The sequence below is a fragment of the Sturnira hondurensis genome, unplaced genomic scaffold (genome assembly GCF_014824575.4).
Source record: "Sturnira hondurensis isolate 20B ecotype Veracruz unplaced genomic scaffold, ASM1482457v3 Scaffold0009719, whole genome shotgun sequence".
NCBI lineage: Eukaryota > Metazoa > Chordata > Mammalia > Chiroptera > Phyllostomidae > Sturnira > Sturnira hondurensis.
The window spans coordinates 14,575,489-14,592,912 of record NW_028082350.1 but is presented as its reverse complement, the minus strand read 5'-3'; the positions used below and the strand labels follow the sequence as shown (position 1 = coordinate 14,592,912).

General features: G+C 48.0%; 1 protein-coding gene across 3 annotated transcripts in view; it reads right to left on the bottom strand.

The window, feature by feature from the left end:
- LRCH1 (leucine rich repeats and calponin homology domain containing 1) overlaps positions 1–17,424 on the bottom strand; it is a 155,737-nt gene that overhangs the window by 65,595 nt on the left and 72,718 nt on the right. The gene's annotated exons all lie outside the window — the stretch shown is intronic.

Here is a 17,424-nt window from a genome sequence, read left to right as displayed (position 1 = left end):
GAGGTGCACACTTGTGGTCTGGGTACTTTTCTGTATGTGTTGCACAGATTTCCACTGAAGGGCTCACTCCTCGTGTGAGTGGGCGGGGAATCTGGCCAGCCAAAGGGCGCCTCCAGCTGACGGGCGCGTGAATAGCAGGTGCTGTGCTCAGGAAAGCACCTAAGGCGGGTGCTCCGCTGTAACCCACCCTCCACCCCGACATCTCTTTGCTCCTGGCCCCCAGAGCCCCGGTAATGAGGTTTTAGTGAGAAAAGACTCAGCCACGTCTCCCCTCCGTGGCCCAGATCCAAAAAGAAAGCTATTTCCAGAAAGGAGCGCAAGGAGGAGAGAACTTTATGAGGGTCCAGGGGGCAGGGAAGAGACTGAGAGCCTTTGGGGGAGGTGGGTGGGGGATGGAGAGGGGGCTTCCAGCTCGAGAAGGAACAGCTGGCTCCTGGTTAGGGTGACAGACGAGAATGAGGCTGGTGGGCCCACCCTGGCACCCTCTCCTGGTCCCTGGGGACAGCAGCAGGAGAAACTAGGGCTACCAGCCTGTCCAACTGTCCTCTCAGCTCCACCTGCCACCCTGTCTGATGCGCAGGAGCCCAGTGGGGCACCTCCCGGAGAAGGAGGAGGTGCCCAGCCTCTGGGTGCCCTGCTGGGAGAACAGGGCAAACAGGTCTTCAAAAAGATTAGCTCCTGACAAGAGAACTCCATTTCTCAAAAGGTGGCAAGTAAACAATTTGGGATGTAATTTGTGCCTATAAAATATTTATTAATACGTTATTATTAGTTTGATATTGCATGGTTTATTCCTGCCAGAATTCTTCCAGGGTGGGCGCTGATTTAAAATAAAATCAAATTTAAGCTTCTGAAAGCATCTAGTTTCTTTGCTGGGGAAGAATGCTATTTACGCTAAACGCTGCTGATGGAATCACCATTTATTTATGCCCCCTACAGTCCTGTATTTAATCACCGGCAGGCAAATAAGACACCAGGACTTCAGCCCCAAGACAACACGCGTGGAGCTGGGGCACACTTCTGCTACTGCACCCATCTGTCCCCTCAGCCTGTCCTGGACAGGTTTGCTCACAGGATGTCCCCGTGTCACCTGTAACTTGCCCCGTAAAAAAGGAAATACACATGCACACCAAACCCCGTTATCTCTCCCGAAAATGTTCACGAAGGAGAGGAGAGGCTGGGTTCCCTCTGATCCTCTGGCCACATGGGCAGCTGGGCGCTGGAAGCCCCTCGCCCGACAGCAATCTTTCTCCAGCAAGTTCAGAGCCCCAGGCTGCAGCCCACCCCCCCACCCCCACTCGTCTCTGGTGGGCCTGGGAGCCGTGAGCAGGCCCGGCGAGGAGGGGAGGTGTAACAGAAAGGCCATGCAATGTCTGCTAAGGTGATGGCCAGCGTTATCCTCCAATCAAGCCTGGGGGCCACATCTGAAGCAAAATTTAAACGAAGACGAACTCTTTATGCAAGAGTCAGTAACTGGGGGAAGAGGGCCGCTCACTCAGCGCAAGTCACAGATTCGGCTGCGGGGGCCGGGGGCTTCCTGCATCCCAGAGCCCAGCCGCCCAGCATCCCTGCCCAGTCTGGGGAGAGGAGGGTGCAGGGGCAGCGGGGAGGGGTGGACGGGGCAGGGGCTTTTCCCAAAGCTGCGGCTAATGCCTGTCCCCCATCCTTCTCCGCTGATCGACTCTCTGTTAGACTTATCTATTTCCTCCTTCCACCGCGGAGCAAGGCAGCTAGCTCAACACAGCGAGAACCTGGTGAGAGCCTAAGTGTGCAAGATAAACTTCCCTCGGTTTCAAGTCCCTAGCAAACCACGGAATTTCAGGCCAAACAAACTACGTACCTATTTCCAGCCTGGAGAACCAAGAGCAGCCTGTGTAATCACATGAGTAACTTTTCTCACTCATCTTCTCCAATTCCAGGGTCCTACCATTTCTCTGGGAAACCGTGATCCCTGGGAACCACCCCCCACCATCACTGACTTCTCGGTGTGCCAAGAGAAACAGAAATAATGGTGTGAAATCATCAACCATCACAAATCTATTAAGAAAATGTCAGGGGGGGGGGGAAGTGCTGGTGGGAAAAAGGAGACAACTGTACTTGAACAACAATTTAAAAAGTCACAGTAAGCCACGTCCCGAGGGCCACAGAGGAAGCAGGCCAGGTTTCCCCGCGGGGCACCCAGGGCGGCTCACCCTGGAGGGCTCTCAGCCCGGGAGGGGCAGGAACCAGTAGCTCCTTCTGTGCCCAGCACACAGGGATTACACTGTAGCCAAGAAAGTTTCCTTTCTCCCGAGACACCTCACCCAACAGTGTTTTCATGTTCTTTTTGCGTACCCTACGCAACTTTCATTGAAGCCACGGTAACTCTTCCCTGTTTTGCACACGACACTTGACTGCTGTCTTCCTGCACGCGCCATCGTGAACCACATCCAGAGAGAACCGTTTCCTCTCCTGCTTAGGTCGGCTTCAATTTCGTAGCTATAAAAACCCGAGATGTAACTCTAATACTATTTTCCATAAAAGTATTCCTCTCAAATGAGATTGTGTACAGGCGTAAAGTCTGGGAGTCCACGTTGAAATCTAACTGTGGCAGCAGTTGCGCCCCCTACAGCTTGAGTGTGGCAATCATTCGGAGACCGAGCGCGTTGCAAACCTGGGGGGAACCCAGCATCCTGGTTTCGAGGGAATCTTGAGCCACTCCTTGAACACTACAGCGACCCGTTCCACCCAGACACGGAGGCCACAGTTTGAGAAGGAAAAGGGTCTGCTTTAGAAAAGAGAGCGGAAAGAAAAGCAAGCTGCAAACGGTGAGTTTCTGAGCCCCGCTCAGGGCTCAGGCACGGCGCTGCACTGGCCTCGGGCAGGGCATCCCCGCTGCACATACCGGCACCATATTTGGCCACTACCCTGAGCTGGTTTCCCACGGTAGCAGCCTGTCGGTCTCCTCTGGAGCATAAACAAAGCCTTTCTTAAAATATCCCATTCTACGCCCCTCACGGTCAGCCAGGGCCACTACCAATGTCTGCAATTCGACTTCCAAGTGCAGTGATGGGTACCTGGCCCCTCCTCTGTCACTCCTCCTCCTTTTTTTCTGAGCGCTTTTCAATTCACAGGGCGGAGACTCTGGCTTGCTGTCACCGAGACGGTGCACCTACCTGTCCTGCCTTCTCCTCCAAGCCACTCCACCAAGGCCATGGAATTATATGCTTTTGCTTTAACTTTTCTTCCCCAGAAATAAAGGGATACCGATGCTAACTTCAAGGAGAACAGAACACTCAGATCAACTTTTACCCAGGGACACTGAGTTAATAAAACAAGATGTAATAAAGCCCTGGCCGGATGGCTCTGCTGATTACAGAGTGTCGCCCTGTGCACCAAAAGGTTGCAGGTTCAATTCCCAGGCAAGGCACACACCCAGGTTGCAGGTTTGACCCCCAGTGGGGACATGTGCCAGAGGCACCCGTTTGGTCTCTCTCTCCCCCACCTCCCTCTCTCTCTAAAAATCACCCCCGGGTGAGGATTTTTTAAAAGTAATAAAAATTAAGATGCCTAAACATTATCATTTGCTTCACCCTCGATTTCTGAGACTTTTGAATGGGCCGTGTAGACTGGCATGCAGGTTGGTAAGTCTACGCATATTCTCTTTCTCCCACTTGCCCTCTGAGGAAAGGAGCCTCCACAGAACTTCTACCATGGGGTTGACCATCGCTGATAATTCAGTTCCACTTAACCACTCCAATGCTTTTTACAAACCATACTCCAAAACCCACTTCCTTCACTCAAGGACCAGACTGTAACTTGTAGGCTCTGCCACAAAACTTGACTGCACCAAACTCGACAAACATTTCTCAGGTTGTTAGTACAGATGAGGTGCTGTGCTAGGCACGCCCGCAATTATCGCTTTACTTATGTTCACATGAGTTCACTTACGTATCACTTTACTTACGTTTACTGATGCAACATCAGCATCCCACCTCCTACTGTTCAGACTCAAGAGTGGACCTTGCTCAGAAAAGTTAAAAAACCTGCTCCCAGGTGCCTCGTCAGTCTGTGCCGTGGTTTGAAACCAGGCGGTTCGGACGTCAGCTCCAGGTCAGTGATCGGCCCTCCATGTAACCCAGCCTCTTCTCATTTACCGTGGAACCAGTGGGAGGGCCCAGAATTCCCAACAGGAGGCAACGAAGCCCCAGGCGGGTAGGTCAACGGCTGAGTTATACATGGAGGAGAGAGTTGGACCTCATTTCTGAGACTCCACGCTGGGATAACAGAGGAAAGCAACAGGAGCCTGGAGAGGAACAAGGATCCAAGANGCAGGTTGGTAAGTCTACGCATATTCTCTTTCTCTCACTTGCCCTCTGAGGAAAGGAGCCTCCACAGAACTTCTACCATGGGGTTGACCATCACTGATAACTCAGTTCCACTTAACCACTCCAATGCTTTTTACAAACCATACTCCAAAACCCACTTCCTTCACTCAAGGACCAGACTGTAACTCGTACGCTCTGCCACAAAACTTGACTGCACCAAACTCGACAAACATTTCTCAGGTTGTTAGTACAGATGAGGTGCTGTGCTAGGCACGCCCGCAATTATCGCTTTACTTATGTTCACATGAGTTCACTTACGTATCACTTTACTTACGTTTACTGATGCAACATCAGCATCCCACCTCCTACTGTTCAGACTCAAGAGTGGACCTTGCTCAGAAAAGTTTAAAAACCTGCTCCCGGGTGCCTCGTCAGTCTGTGCCGTGGTCTGAAACCAGGCGGTTCGGACGTCAGCTCCAGGTCTGTGATCGGCCCTCCATGTAACCCAGCCTCTTCTCATTTACCGTGGAACCAGTGGGAGGGCCCAGAATTCCCAACAGGAGGCAACGAAGCCCCAGGCAGGTAGGTCAACGGCTGAGTTATACGTGGAGGAAAGAGTTGGACCTCATTTCTGAGACTCCACGCTGGGATACCAGAGGAAAGCAACAGGAGCCTGGGGAGGAACACGGATCCAAAAGTCCCAGTTGAAGAAAGAAGGAAATGGGCTTCGTGGGACGCATGCCGAACACTGAGGAGTGGATGGGCGTCTGAGAGACCCCGAATGTTGGACAGAGGGGGAAATGAGGGTTTGTGCTTAAACGGGCTGGGCACATGGAGACTCTGTCAGAGCCACACAAGGCATGAGGTTCGGGAGGGAAGGTTTCAGGCCCAAGGGCCGCACTCTGGGGAAGGCTCAGCCTTCAGGTGCAGGAAGAGAAACAGCACCCAGCCCCGGAGCAGAGAAGAAACAGAGACCGACAGAGAAGTGGGCGGGAAAGCACGTACCCGAAGCCAAAATGACTGTTGGGAGAGTCTGAAAACATTCTCCCACCGCCCTCCAAGAAAAGTTCCATCGGAAAGAAAAGGAGCTGGTGAGAAGGAAAAGCCTTGAGCAAATGTCACAAAGAATTAACAAATAGGCAGACTGACTGCCGGGGAATGAGTGATGTCACACTCCTTCTGGTCTGAAATAAATTACACACTGCAATCAGATAATGAACAGACGAGTAAACATTTATCTATGTTTAAAAGGTGCTAAATAAAGAAGCAAGCAGCCTGGATGATAGCTGTGTGCAACACACTTCATGCTGTATTACATCCTGGGCCTTTCTCTTTTCTACTTGTTTCTCAGCCTGCCTTTTAAAACATTCGGGCCACACCGATTAGGTGGCCCCTGAACATGACATCATGACATGCTCTCCGTCCTCATCTTTTCCTCAGATGTAACGTCAGTTCCTGGAGGTTCTTCGTGTGACAAACCCTCTTTGTTTCCAAACCAGGGCGCTGAAAAGCGCTATTATGAGGCCCGGTAACAGGTGGGCCTCCCGAAAAGAGAGAAGCGTTAGGAGTTGCTTGGCGGGTCGCATCATCGATCAGCACGATATGTGAACTTTTTTCTAAAAAGCCTACCCGTTAACATTCAACGTTTCCACAGAGTGTATTTTGGGGACCTGACACCCACCCAAGGGGACCCCTGAGGTTGGAAACAAATGACACTCTTTCTCCGACAGAGTCTAGGGGGTAACCTTTCTCCAGATCTGTCGCTCCCGAGTCATGAACGGACGAACCAATCGCCGAGTAGCATGGACCGGTTTTCGTAAACTGTTTTCCCATTCCTTTCCGCTACGGCTGCCAGGTGCCAAACGGGGTGTCTGCAAGCACCGCCTGGTGTCACGAGGTTAATGCCAGTGAGTGGAGACTCGTGGATGGCCCAGTTCCGGGCGATCCACCGCCGCTCGTGGCCGATCCGCCTGATTACGTGCATCTCCCCATTCAAACGAGAGGATCTCGTTCCCTCTGTCCCGCTAGTCCGTCTGGTGGTCCAGCAAACGCTCAGGCACTCCGGGGAAGGACAGGAGATGAGCACACGCCTCACAGAGCAACCTGCTCTGGTCGCCGCTCCACCCTTCGTCTCCTGAACGCCCCAGCTCTGCCGTCTTTCGAGAGAAAGAACCGCGGGATATGTACTTACGTTTGACTAGAGATCTCTGTCCTGAACAAGCGCCACTTGAAAATCTGTTTCTCATTATTTTACCCAGATTTCCCTCCCTGAGTTTGCCGAGCACAGGCCTTCCTTTCGGAAGCAGGGCATCGTTATTTTTAATATCATATTCTGCGACTTAACAGCCACGGTGGCATGTGTGTTCCTTTTGAAAAGGAAGTGATGCATTGAAATGGGGACCGGGGACTAGGAAAATCAGTGCTGTGTCTCTTTCCTGAAACGCCACTCTGCCACAAACTTTTCTTATGCATCCGGTTACTGCAACATTACCAATAAGCAAGCAAGACCACCGGGAGGGCCCAGGGGAAGCCTGGCCTGGCCATTCGGCCTGGGGATGGCAGTCAAAGCTACCTGCCTAAAGCCCTAACTCCATGAGAAGAAGGGAAGAAGGAGGATGCTAACGAGACAAAAAGGGCAGAGTTCAACAAAGACAAGACTGAAGATTACGAAGTCAAATTTTCACAAACTCCAAATTAAGGGGCCAAGGCTTCCAGATTACCTCTCAGCCAGTTTGCAATCGAATAACCAAAACAACTCATAGAAACTTACTGGCAAGTCAAAGTTTTTTCAGCCCACCAACCAAGTATACTATTAAAAGATTAAGACACCTGGCTTAACAGCTGAGTTGGTTAGAGTGTCATCTTGATACACCAAGGTTGCAGGCTCGATCCCCGGTCAGGGCACATACAAAAAACCACCGATGAGTGTATAAATAAGCGGAACAACAGAACAATGCTTCCTTCTCTCCCTCTCTCTCAAAATGAATACACTGAAAAGATAAGAGAGGGCGTAAAGTTTCACGACTGAGTCAAAACGTGTGGCCCCTGCACTCCACACTCCGCTCACAAAGAGTCTTTTCAGTGAAAGACTCCGACGGCACCACACTTCCCCTGCAGGCAAAGCACTGCTGACCTTCCACGCTCGATGTGTTCAAAGGCATTCTTGTGCTTGCACACCACCTCCAACATACAGAAATGAGAACTCTAAAAGAGATTAAGGAATCTGAACGAGAGCATTGGAGGTCCAACATCCAGCAACCAGGGAGAACCCAAAGAAGATGGAAATAACAGTGCAACATTAAAACATAAAACGGCTCAAATATGTTAGAGTGGATGAGAGCCAGGCACCTTCACACTCAGGAAGGAAAATAAGGTGTACAGCAAAGTAAGTAAAAATTGTATAATACACATAGGATGAAGTTCAGATGCGCCAAAGACAAAGGGAAGAGATAAAAGGGGGGATGTGGGAGGTTTTTGTGCAAACCCGAAACATTTAGACTAGCAGGAAAGAATTTCTCTGTAGCAAAACAGAGGGCGGAAAACATAATCTCTTTAAACACAATACAAAGAATTGCCAGCTTAAAACGTTATATTAATGTAACCTAAAACTTTGTACTAATAATTTGAAACTTCTTTCAAAGATGGGGGATCGAAGGCATTTCAGGAAAAGACTGCATTTATCATAAACATACCTTCACCAAATGAACTTCTTAAAAATGCACGTTAGAAAGAAGAGCAGACTCTGAAAATAGTGAGATAAAATAAGAAGAGGGAGCAAAGAATCCGGCACAAATAGGGGTGACCGCTAATAAGCACTGGTTGACTAAAAGCAAGGGAAACACCAAGGTAGACCTAAAATAAGGAATAAAAATAATATTTAAGTTTGGAGACAGGAGCTTGCAATTTATGCTTTCTATAAATGCTGTTACATTGGGGAAGATAGCATAACTTTAAAAATCTACCCTACAGAAAATTTATGGGCCAAGGAAGTGATACAAAAAATTTGAAGATTTAGGAGTGACTTAAAAAATACTACATATTAAAATTTTTAGAAACTTCCGCCAAGATGGAGGCATAGGTGGAAACACCGTGCCTTCTCCCACAACCAAGTTTGAATACAACAAAAGTTTTGGAGAACTAGGACACACCCAGAGACTAGAAAACGGAATTATACGGAAGTCCGACAGCTACGAACCCTTCAACGGGACGGTAAGAGAGGCAGAGCCAGCAGCGGAGCTGGGTCGGGCAGCACAGAACCAGTTGGGGTGTGGGGCAGACTGACCAAGGTCGCACGTTCGCGCACAGTGAGACGGACCACGCAGGCCCCAGGGGGCGAACCCAGTGGTGGAGGGCTGACAGCGGTGGCACACTCGTGTGCAGTAGAACAAAACTCGTGGGCCTGGTGACGGTGGTAGCTGTGGTGCCCGTGGGGGTCGCGGCAGCAGGCAGCAGAGGGAAGCCATTGTCCCTCTTTGACCCCGCCCCCACATACGACGTCACAACCCAGCGACTGAGTTGCCCTGCTCTGGCGAAAACCTAGGGCTCCATTCCTGCTACTTAACAGGCACGAACAGCCCAAAAGATGGTGCAAGAAGAACTCAAAGTCCCAGAGCCAATAACTCTAAGCGACCAACAGATTGCCAGCCTCTCAGAAGCACAATTCAAGACACTATTTATCAGGATGCTCACAGAACTGGTAGATTATAGTCACAAATTAGAGGAACATATGAAGGCTAAACTAATTGAAATGAAGGGAGATGTCCAGGAAACCAACAGCGATGGAAAGGAAACTGGGACTCAAATCAATGGAATGGACCAGAAGGAAGAACGAAACATCCCACCAGAAAGGAATGAAGAAATGAGAATTCAAAACAATGAGGAGAGGCTTAGGAACCTCCAGGACATCTTTAAACGTTCCAACATCCGGATTATAGGGGTACCAGAAGGGGGAAAGAAACAGCCACGAGTGGAACAGTTATTTGAACAAATAATAAAGGAGAACTTCCCCAGTCTGGCACAGGAAATAGACTTCCAGGAAATCCAGGAAGCTCAGAGAGTGCCAAAGAAGTTGGACCCAAGAAGGAACACACCAAGGCACATCATAATTACATTAGCCAAGACTAAAATGAAGGAGAGAATCCTAGAAGCAGCAAGGGATAAGGGGACAGTCACCTACAAAGGAGTACCCATCAGACTGTCAGCGGATTTCTCAAAAGAGACCTTACAGGCAAGAAGGGGCTGGAAAGAAGTATTCCAAGTCATGAAATCCAAAGACCTACAGCCAAGATTGCTTTATCCAGCAAAACTTTCATTTAGAATGGAAGGACAGATAAAGTGCTTCTCAGATAAGGTCAAGTTCAAGGAGTTCATCATCACCAAGCCCTTATTATATGAAATGCTAAAGGGACTTATATAAGAAAAAGAAGATGAAAAATATGAACAGTGAAAGGACAGCAAACACACAGTTATTAACAACCACACCTAAAACAAAAGCAAACCAAGAGGACAGCTAGATCAGGAGTGGAACCATAGAAATGAAGAACACATGGAGGGTTAGAAACAGGGGGGTGGGAGGAGGAGAAGGGGGGAGAAGGCACAGAAAATAGCATAGATGGTAGGTAGAAAATAGATAGGGGGGAGGGCAAGAATAGTGGGGGAAATATAGAATCTAAAGAAATTGAGAGACGTGGTTATAAACTAAGGGGGGAGAATAGTCGGGGAGGGAGTGTGCGGGTGGAGGGGAATGAAGGGGGGGAATAGAACAACTGTAATGGTATAATCAATAAAATATATTTAAAAAAAGAATATAAAAAAAATTTTTAGGCATCAGCTGAAACACCAAGCATGGCGCAATCCCTGGCCCTAAAGGCATCCATAAAACACAAAATTAACTAAAACTTAATAAGCTAAATATTCAAAACTCGAGGAATTAGAAAAATAATAAACGTATAAGAAAATGTTGGAAAAGATGATACGTAAAATTTACATTTTATTTATGTATCAAAAATTAAAGACATTGAAAATAAAAAACCAAAAGGATGAGAATTGTCACCATGAATAATTGTTTTAAATACAAAATTAAGACAAATGTCTGAAAAAATAAAGAAAGGAAAGCAACATGTGCATTGACAGTACTGCAAATCAATGGGGGAACCAACTGTAAATGCAGTGAAAGGCTTTTGAGTCACAAAGGCCTCCCCCTATTAAATGTTGAGTTGGTCCCCTGGAAAATTTTCTAACCGGCTTGACAGCTACGACTCTGTGCTGGGGGCACAGCCCGCAAGGAAGCGCAGCGTCTGAGGAGGTAGCAGAGGTGGAGGTGCTGAGCCAACAGTATCTGGCCAAGAAATACATTCCCCTAATTTCTATTAGTCTCACTTACGAAGCCATTTCCGATCTACAGTAACGGCTGTGGAAGGGCCCCCCCGGGAGTGTCCCAAATCCCCACACCTCCTTCCATGCGTCTCAGCCCTCCTTGTCTTTCTTCTCCGCCTTGCTCCTACGGCACCTGTTAGGAGCGCGGTCAACTCGAATGTCGTTAGAGGGCACATGAGAAGCTGACCCCTGACGAAACGGCCATGTTTCAAAAGCCTTTTGTCTGTTCTGGTTAGAAAAATAAACATACAGCTTGTTCATGTGAGCCTGCAGAAAGAACTGGGAGAATCACTGTAAGCAAAAAAAAAAGAAAGAAAGAAAAGAAACACAAACTATACAGTAAATTAGAAGTAGGTCTTTACTCCATCTTAAAGCAAACCTGCTGCACAAAGATCTTAAAAAACTCTCTGAAGATCAGAAGCAGAGCTGAAAACAAAACCAGGACGTTCTGCCAGCAACCTAGCTCTCAAAGTCATAATGTGCCTTTTGGGTCCTGCTGCCTTTTTTTTTCTCCCAATATAAACACTGAGCTACAGCAACGTCTATAACCAGGTGGCGTGCACCAGGGAAAAATCCTCATCAGAAGCCTTGCCAAGTGCCGGGCCAAATGAAAAGGGATGGAATCCGATAAGGCTCCACCTTGGAAACCCACACCCAGAAAGTCCATGAGAAAAGGCGAGGCTTTGGCCAAACCCCGGCGGCCACTGCCCACCTCACTCTGCTCAGACAAGGTTTTCAAGTTTTAAGACGACACAACAGCTTGGTGTCTTCCTGTCATTTCACAAAACAAGGTGGTTCCCAAAGGCCAGTCCCGAAATATGTGAAGTACTCTCCTTTTTTCCCCCTTGGCAGGGGATAAGAAATATCTTCTTAAAAAGATGTAGGAGTTACAAGTGTGTCTCGCACTGAGCAGAACACCTCACATTCCCCAGCGAGGAAGACACTGTTTTATCGGTGCCCAGAGAGAAGAAATGCTACCATGTAGTGGACACTTTCTTCGGAAATGTCCCTGCAAAGGAGCCTGAGGAGTAAAATGAAACCCTCAGGAACAATGAAAACGAATTCATTCACAAGAAGAAAATATAAAATCTCTATTTGTAACAATATAAAAAGCTGTATACGGCCCCTCTGGCGGACAGGACGCCACTTCAGTCCCTCCAACAGAGCTCTACTCTGAGGGTTAAAGATTATTTCTCCGAACGGCCCCCCACACAGGCAGGAATGTGGGGATACAGGTTACACAGCCAGGAAGCAGGCAGGCTCCTCCAGCACATTGTTTAGCAGCCAAAAAGGATGCCAAGCTTCAGACAAAGCAGTCGAAACAGAGATGTTAAAAAAAAAAAAAAAACCCGTCCTCTTCTCTACAAGCAATGCCTCCGACTCCATTCCCATTGCTTTGGGAAAGAAGGGAATTCCAGTGAGGAAGCCAGCTCCTAGCTCTGCGTATTCACCCTGGGAAAGCACAGCCAGCCACCAAGAGTCCTGGAAGCAATGCGATCGGAGGCTGTAAAGAACTTTCATTTTTTGGCAGCTTGTCCTATTCCTGAACTGCTCCAAGATGGCACTTGCAAGCTAAGGCCCCTATTCTTAGAGCCACAACACCCCTGAGGGTGCCAAGAGCTTTCCTCCTCTGTGTTAGTCTGTGTTCTGAAGGCCCGTCTCCTCCAGGCCCGTCGTGAACAACAGCCTCTGCAAGGTCTTAAAATAGGTTCCCAACTTCGTGAGGATTTCCTGTGGAACTCAGGTTCAAAAACATTTGTTCCTCTATAGGAACAGATCCCGCTTAAGCACTTTTATTGTTCCTGGCCCCGTTCCTGTCCATAAAGACACTACATAGCTGTCGTTGCAAGCGCGGAGAGGCGAAGCTTAAAAGGTGAGATCCTTCGCACACGGTCTACATCGAGAGCACAAAATCCATGTTTTCCACAAGTACGACCTTTCTCGGTCACGAGAAGAAATGCAGAAAACATTGGTTTTTACCTGCACTTAACAGTGAAGTTTTGTTTTTGTTTCTGTTTTGTTTTTTAACTTGTGCCCATGACACCCACCTCTATCCAAGACAGGAATTGGGTTCCGGGCACTGTGCAACCATTTGACATTTAAAGATAACATCCCTGAGAGATCCTATGCGCCAAGAAGCCGGGTCAGGGCAGTGACACGTCACCGCCACTCCCATCATCTTTGTTGTCATCGCTGTCCCCATCGGCATCAAATATTTATGGCTTTACTCTGCTGGGAAACCCAACATATCTCCGAGGACATCATCCATACTAAATGGCTTCTGTACATGCAAAAGTAGCTTCATCTGGCATCTCTCCTACTTTGAAGCACACACAGGGAGTCATGTCCACATGAGATTTATTTTAAAAGAGAAGAAAATATTAACTATAGCAACACCATGTTGGGCTTTAAGAGTAGAAACGTGAAAACTACCAATGTGAAAAGCAGCTTTTCGGTACCCTCCCCACCGAACAGTGTTCGACTCCTAGTTCATAGAAATGTGGGGAGCAATTCTAAGTCCCGCAGAGAAGAAAGTGTTTGCAGGGACTTATTTCTCAAACCGGACAGACTTGCCTGTTTGTTCAAGCTCTTTCAGAATGTGTTGTCTAAGACTCGCCCAGGTCAAGTTCGTGCTCAAAGGCAGTTTACAGCAGCATTTCTCTAACGCCCTGAAGTTCAGGTCGCCTCCCCACTACATCTGATCAAGGGATAGCGCCCTGATTGGAGTACATCCCATCTAGAACGTGAGGGTTCTTTGACCCAGTGTCCCATTTATAACACCACAGAAAGGACACTGGATGGAAGGCAACTTAGAAGCTCTCCCTAGGCAGTATGTTTGCAGCGTCCGGGGTCCCTTGCTTCTTTCTCAAGTGCCATATTTTACCGTGTATGATGCGTACTTTCTGCCCAATTTTTTTAGGCAAAAATAAGGATATGCATTATACCTGGGTAGTGCTAATTCTGTATCTATATAAATTTATTTATGCTTCTGTGTTTAAAAGCATAACTCTAGAAAGCAATAATGAATCCATATGCAAAACGATATCCTATAACACAATCATTGGTTTCATACATAAATAAAGAACTGAATCAAAAAATTTAAAGTTTTTTTTCCTGGAAGTTTGGGACAGAAACAGGGATGCGCATTATACATGGCAAAATACAGTGAATGGGCTAACAGCCTCTCCCCTAAAGGCCAAAAGTCTGCACAAGCCCACTGAGCCTCTTCACCCAACCAAAGAAGAAATACACTTTATCCCATCGTCTTAATTTTCATAAAGGGCAGAAAAGACATGAAAAGGCCACCATGCCCAACCCTGGCGGACGTGGAAGGGACATATGCCACGGTCGCGCACAAACACTGTAGTCTGAACAACTCCTGGTTGTCGGGAGTGGCTGGGGGGGTGGTTGTTCAGGGACAGCAAGACCTCACAGACCCAGCACCACCACCATGCAGATGACATCACTCAACATCCTAGAAGTCTGGCAATTTAATGAGATGGCCCTGGTATTTTTTAGCAATTATTACATCTTTGACAAGAAACATGTGTGACCACCCCCTGCCATTTCACAGGTGACAAATCTTTTAGGCAAATACAGCAGTCTACCTCAAAGTACTCCCAGAGAAATAACCCAGTTTCAAGAGTCCAATTCCTAGAGGATATGTTTTACTAAACCCGATATTCAAGCTGGAGCTAAAGGCCTTACAACCTAATAAACCAGGGCACCATCTCCTGGTCACTCCTGGCCCTCCTACTTCATGTCCATGAGGTAAATTTGATAGAGGGTATCATAAGAGTTTAAAGGATGCACATACATTTTTCTTTCATTTTATTTCTATCCTTGCCCCAAGACACACTTACTGATTTTAGAGAGAAGGCAAGGAAGAGAGCGAGGGAGAGAAATATCGGTTGGTTGCCTCTTGTTCACGCCCCAACTGGAGACAAAACCTGCAACGCAGGTTTGTCCCCTGACCAGGAATCGAACCTGTGACTTTTCAGTTCACATGATTATGCCCAACCAACCAAGCCACATCGGCTAGGGCCATACATTCATAATCTACCCTGGTACAATACCTCTAAAAAATAAGAGCCATCCTTCTTCTTAACTTTCTCCATTTAGTTATCAACTCCTTCAAAGAGCCATAACTCGACACTAGAGACAAGGTCAGACATCGAAGCCTATAAGAATTTTTATGAGCTTCTTTAAGCCAAACTGATGACAACTGCCAGGAAGCAACATCTCAATGGACTGAGAAAATGCTCAGGAAAATGACAGTTTTGCTCCTTATTTATACATTAGAATCAAAGGGGAACACATAAGAGGGTTTCATTGTATTTAGCTAGAAAAGAAGAGCAAAGAGAACTAGACCTTGAACTTCATAAACTGGGGAGCATAAGCCTGCTTGCTAGTCAATACGCTGGAGGTTCACACCCCAAGGGACCACAGCATTGCTCTGCCAAGTGGATTAACACCCCTCCCTCCCCCCCTCAGTGCCTGAGTGTTGGGGGTGCAGGGGGCAGTGCTGAACCACAGAGGCCCATCAATCTACCCAGGTGATGAACCCCCTTCCAAGCCTGTGAAAGCTCGAGAAGTTCACTGGTTCTTTTGAAAGGCACCTGGTCCATCCCAAACTGTCTGTCTGTCTCTCCTTCCCCTCTGCTCCCACCCAGTAGTGTGCTCCCGTGCTCTCGCTCCCTAGCAGCTGCAGCTGTGGGGACTCCGCCGCTGGAGCAGCCGACACAAGCTAAGCTACTCGAATGGGCACTGAGACCGCTAAGCGGCCACCAGCAGGCTCCAAAGGACGGAGCCTGAACACGAAGCAGAAACTCCGGACACTGGCTTTTGCTCTGGCCTCGCAGCAGACACGGCTGGACTCTTCCTATGCTGAGACAGAAGGAGACAGGACAGGGGACACCCAGGGAGAAGCTTCTAGTTCCACACAAATAAAGGACGCCACACCACCATCTCCCGTGCGGGGGCGCTTGGGATGCTTTTCTCGTGACCCCGTGGAAGGGCCCGATTTCCACCACCAACGACATGGAATCCACTGGTGACAGATCCGGGAGGTGGCAGAAAGCAAAGCAGGAAAGTCTCTGGGATTGGGCAAAAAGTAAAGCAACAAACACACACTTCTTTCACATAGGTGAGTACAGGAGAGCTAACAGTTAACAATTAACACAAAAACAGTAAAACCAGGGGTTTTGCGGTCTCTGCTCCAGTGGAACACTGTGCCCTGGGGGGTCTGGAATAGGAAGTTACCTTGACACTCCAAAGGGACGTGACTGGAGATGCAAAAAGACAAGGGCTGGGCTCTGTGAAGGTCAAGATCGACCTCTACAGAGGAACATTTGGGCCTAGGGCACGACTACTGGCCCCGACTGGCCTTTGGTTAAGAAGTTTTCATTTCAGCGCATCCCCTGTGGTTACTTTCAGTTTCTCGAGTTTTTAAGACCACTGTGCAGGCCTCAGGTTTACCACGAGGCCCCCTTTTCACCCACAGAGCAGAGAAAAACAAAACAGAACAAAAATAACATCTACAAAGGGGAGAAAAGGTAGAGGCAGGCAATAAATTAAACCACCGCAGATAGAAAACAGTTTAAATGTGGGATATACAAAGGCCCCCTTACCTTTCTCCCTTTCCATTCCCCAGGAACTCATCGCCACACCCTGGGGATGGTGCGCCACACGGTCCCTGCCCCGCCACTGTCCCTTCCAATGGCTTCTCTCTGTTCTTGTCCCCAAGGGCCGGGAACCATATTCCAGAATGTTCTTTCCACCATTCTACTCTCAACTAGGCTCAACATGAAAACCATACCCAAAGCAATTCTATTACTGCTTTTGAAACAGAATACTTCACAGATTTTGAAATTAGATTACCTAATGTTTATAGAATTTTACGCTTGGTCTCACCCCAGAAGAAAAATGTCATCCAAAGCCAAGTTTCTCAGTGCATATGGACTTAATGCAAAGCTCCATCTGCTTACTCACACACAGGACCATTAGAGGTGAAAACGCCACGGCAGGACAGGAGGAGGTGTGGACCAACCGATAATTTCCCTCCAGAAATTTCCCCCAATGGGCTGGGCCAGGTGTTCTGGGGACGTCCTGGCCACCTCAGGCCATTCCAAAGAAACTGATGTTCTGCAGAGCTGGCACAGTTTGACCCGTTCTTATGCAAGAAAACTCCAACTGGTCAGATGGACTAGGAACCAGGGCAAATGAAAGCTCGATACATGATGAGGCCCTAGGTTATCCTAACAGTAACCTGTATCTTACTTACCAGAAAGAAGTTAAAGACACTTAAAATAGATGAGGGAGGACCCCCTCCAAAAAAGGAAGTATCTTCTGGAGGGCAGGCCCCTTGTAGTAGAGGCTTCCTGTGCTAGGTGAGTGTTCTAGGAGACCATCTGGATCAGTGGGCCAGCTGGTGTTGCTGTGAGAGGCTGCATTTGGCTTTGGCGAATGTTTTCGAAAGACTCTTTCAACACATTTGCCCATTCCATGATTTGTGATTTACGAGTGCACCTACCATACTGTGCTGAGTGTTCAGCAGTTTTGGACCAAACCCCCATGGTCTTCTTACTTCCCTCCTCCAAAATCTACACCAATACCTGAAGGCAATGCACCAAGAACCTCCAGGCACCAATGAGATAAAAAGGATACATGACGTTACATAAATTATTTTTAAAAAACAAAACACAACTCATCATATTCACATCCAGAAAAGTCTAGCACCGAA